This window comes from Lotus japonicus, chromosome 2 (genome assembly GCF_012489685.1).
Source record: "Lotus japonicus ecotype B-129 chromosome 2, LjGifu_v1.2".
Taxonomy (NCBI): domain Eukaryota; kingdom Viridiplantae; phylum Streptophyta; class Magnoliopsida; order Fabales; family Fabaceae; genus Lotus; species Lotus japonicus.
The window spans coordinates 52,209,754-52,214,504 of NC_080042.1; positions in this window are offsets into that span (position 1 = coordinate 52,209,754).

A 4,751-nucleotide genomic window follows, 5' to 3' on the forward strand; every position below is an offset into this window, starting at 1 on the left:
GCATTAAAACAATACGGCTCAAGAAGACAGAATTGTCACACACATAACAGTCATTCAAGAGGACAGTATCTGAAGATCCTGACCAACTGTATGTCCCTTTCTACAATTCACTGTTGCAATAACATTGCAGCATAACTTCTTGTACTAGTGCAGATAGGTGAGTTTGCTACTATACCATTGAAGATTCTAACCCTTTCACTGTCCTACCTTAATTTTCCCAGTCTAAGTTGTATGCTAACAATATATGTAAGAAGACCAGATACCACCACAGACAAACAGAAACCATTATGATAACTTGGGAAATCCCACAAGAAAAGCATAAGACAAGCAACTAAAAATTTGCATTTAAAAACCAAACAACTAAAGTAAGAAAGACATAAGAGCTTGCCTCATTTGGCTCCAAATTAGAGCATCAAAAGTGGAAAAAATTGAAGAAATCAAGTGCAGGAAACCATTTGAGTCTGCGAAAACAAGAAAAATGTCAGGGTATTGAAACATATGAGAGCATTGGAGAGTTCTCCGATATGCTTTCCGGATATTGCTCTCCACCTCTGTCAAAACCTATCGGTGAGTTCTCCATCACGATTTTGCTGCAACATAGGTTAGGTCTTTGTTTCCTTCAATTGAACCTTCGATCAGCGATTTGTTTCACGATTGCGTGCTAGCTCTTTGTTTCTTTCGGATAATTATTTGTCGACACCTCATCTTTGAGGTGGAAAGAGGTGGAGGATGAGAGAGATAGGAAGAAAAGAAAAAGTAAGAGAGAGAAAGTATAAAATATGATAGATGATAAGAGGAGAGAGATAGAAATAAAAATATGTGAAAATGAAGTGTATAACATATGAGGTGTGTATATATCATTACTCGTTTCTTTCTTAGCTTCAAACCTGAATGTTGAGGACCGGATTTCCCACTCCAAGAATTAGATTTGCCACCCCACTTAAAGTGGGGAATTACTAAAATGTCCCTCCGTGTTATTTTATGAGAGATAAATATTCGAAAGGTTTCGGTAGTTTAAGTTTCGAAACTAATCGATTTTATAATTCCCAGTTCCAAACCATTCAATTTCATTTCACTCCCATCGTCTCCCTCTTCGACATCCTCTTCGAACATAAAGTTCCAAAACCTTTCGGTACATAAAGTTCCAAAACCTTTCGGTTCATAAATTCCCAATAGCTTTCGGTACATAAATTTCCGAAACATTACAAATAAGGGGTGGCAAATCTACATTTTTACTGTTTCGAAATATAAATCACCGGAATCATGCAGAACATAAAGTTCTGAAATTAAAGGACTGCACAAGTCTGCCACCCTACCACCAAGTTCCAAATCTCCAAGTTTCAAGGTTGTGTGTAAGTTCTCTTTCTCTCCCACCAGATTTACATACAAATGTTTAAATTTCCCACCACATTTTTTATTTTAATGTATGTTCTTTATTTCTGTATTGCGCTTCATTCATCTCTGCACATATGTTTCGGAACTTATAGTTCCAAGAGGTTTCAAAACTTAAACTGTCGAATGGCTTTGGAACATAAACTGCCGAAACTATATAATTAAACCAGTGGCAGTGGCATTTTGCAGGTAGATGACAGACCCATTCATTTTTTATGAAGCAGTGCTGCTTCAAGCTGCATATGATGCATATGATGCTGGGAATGTTGAGCCTACAAGTATCACTCCGTTTATCTTACGAACATAACATATTTCGGAATATTATGTTCCGAAGGGTACTCCTGGGGTTTCGGAAATTCATCTTACGAACATAACATATTTCGGAATATTATGTTCCGAAGGGTACTCCTGGCATTTTTTTAAAAATGTTGGGTGGCAAATCTAATACTTGGGGTGGGAAATCCAAATCTCCTGAATGTTGAAACCGAAATCTGAACAAAGAGCGTTGGCGAATCAAAAAACAGAAGCAGAGATTTCAGATCGAGAAGCTAGATTGAAGAATGAGCCCTAAATTGAGGATCGAGGAACGAGAATCTAAGAGTGGAAATTTCGGATCAAGCCCTAGATTGAGGAACGAGAAACGAAGTTGGAGTGAAGATTTTGGATCGAGAAACTTACCTTCCACAATTTCTGAAAGAGAAACGAGAGAACCCTCACCTTCACACGATCGTCATCAACTTTTCGTTCTCACCATCATCCGAACCTTCAGATTTCAGGGAATGGTGGCAGCTTCAGTGAGAGAGGGGCAAGGTTCAGCGAGTCCAAAAGGGAAGAACATGTTTCAGAGGCAAACGAGCGAAGAAAAAAATATTAGCGTGCGTCTCGCTGGATTGGGATCTCTAATTGCCGCTGTAGAGAAATCATTACCGACCCCTCTCTACGTAACATAAAATCTTTCAATTTCGTGATTAAATTAGCGGCAATGATGCTATTGCTGCTATAAAATCGTCGCTAAACACAGTTTTTGTTGTAGTGTATGTTTCTTGTCTTCTATCCATCGAACAGCATGAGTGCACTGTTACGTTGGTGAATGACTTGGTAGTATATTGTTGTGGATCATTCGTTATCTGCATGCAGGAAAATGGAATTGATTCTTCTTATATATTGGGTTATGCTTTGTTCAGGGTTGTTAAGTACAACACATGGTTTTTAATCTTTTGATGTGTTTAATGGTTTAGTTTGTTTAGGTATGGCACTTCAGCGTTTGGTACACTCTTTTTCCTACTCTAGGTTTTTATCTCATATGGGTTTTTCCTAGAGAGGTTTTAATGAGGCTCAACGCTTGTTGTGGGTTCATTTTTTTGGTGGGTATTTGGAATTATACATGAGAGAGAACTTGCCATAGTTGAAATATATTCATTATAAGTGAGAGAATTGACAAGATACACAACTCTCCTCAAAGGGATCAAAAAATGGCAAAGCCAGAGAGTAACCATCCCCAAAGCCTAAGATTTCTAACCGAAAGAACAACGAAAAAAACTTATTTCATGATATTAAACACTTACTTACTTAACATTTTTCCTTAATTTAAATATTTCAAATTAACTTAAATAATTTTCCATATTAAATTTATAATTTTTTTATACTAATTATTAAATATCAATAATTAGATTTGAGTATTATTAATTATTTTCACAAAAAAAACTCTTATTATATTTATTAAAATGTCTTAACACAAATTTTTTATATTTATATTTCAAAAATATTTTTTCTTTTTTATTTAATTAAACTATAATTGTTTATATATAATTTTAAAAAATATTGTAAGTAAACCCGTGCAACGCACGGGTGTAATATCTAGTAATTTGTAAATTTCATTTGTGCTATAATAAATTTGTTTACAGAGTCATGTAACTGTTCTTTTGCCTAATAGACATATCTTAATGCATATTTTTACCTCATGCTGGATACATCTTAATTCAAAATGCATTGTTCTCATATGTTGGATACATCTTAGTTAAGTAGTTCGTGAGGGATAGAAGAGAGGGGCATGTTGAACTTTTAGCATATGAGAGCAATGCCTCAACCGAGTTGTAGAGGTTGGAAACTCTTGAAAGAATTCTCTTGTTCTCTTAGTTAGTATTTTAGCCATCAATAACATATTTCGATTCATTCTTACTCTCTTCTATAATCTCTACAATTTTTCATCTTTCTTACTTGTGGGTTCCTTAGGCCACCCAATATGACACATTTTTAATGCACTCTTATATTTATGCTCTGTAAGATTAATCTCGTTTATGCTTTTACGGACGCTTTATTTGCAAAAAATTGAAGAGCCTGATTTGAAAAGAGCAGGGGATTGCTTATATTTAGCTGGATGTTACGAAACCGCAGTTTCAGTGTATGCTAGAGGCATTTTCTTCTCAGATTGTTTGACTGTTTGTGCAGAAGGAAGATTGTATGGCATTGGCTTCTCTTACATTCAACAATGGAAACAAAATGAAAATGTTGACCATAGTTTGGTTAAAACTCGTGATTTGTACATAATAGAATAAAATTTCCTGGAAAGTTGTGCTCGTAATTATTTTTATCATAAAGATATCAGATCCATGATGAAATTTGTAAGAGCTTTTTCATTCGATGGATTTGAAGCGTGACTTCTTACGATCATTGAATTTACTGGATCGACTTCTTGTGTTAAAAGAGGAATCAGAAAACTTTCCGAAGGCAGTAAACATTGCTACGATGATGGGTGATATTCTACGTGAGGCTGATCTTCTTGGAAAAGCTGGTAGATTCAAAGAAGCTTTTGATCTTCTGCTTTACTACGTACTTGTGAATTCTCTTTGGTCTTCAGGAAGCCAAGGGTGGCCCTTAAAGCCATTAGCACAGAAGGTTGAGCTTTTGAGAAGAGCATTGTCATTTGCAAAGGAAGAGTCATGCAACTTTTATGAGCATGCAACTGAGGAAGCTAAAACATTATTAAATGATCATGGTAATATTTTTGAAATAGCGATTCATTTGAAATCATCTCGCACACATAAGTGTGTCAGAGATGAAATATTATGTTCGTGGCAACTTTTGGATGCTCATTTTCATTTGAACTCCTCTAAATATGTCTGGAAAGACAGTGTGGCTAATGATGATGTTAAAGGAATGATTTTGGAGAATCAACTTTCTGCATAGACATTGTTTTATTGTTGGACATGTTAGAAGCATAACATTTTCATATATTGGAATGTCTTCCAAGTTTCAAATCCCAAGACATTCATCAGCTTAGCAGTTATGAAAAATTTGCATTGAATCATATGGGTGTTCGGAAGATAACATGTAATCAAAATGATATTTACTCTTTGCTC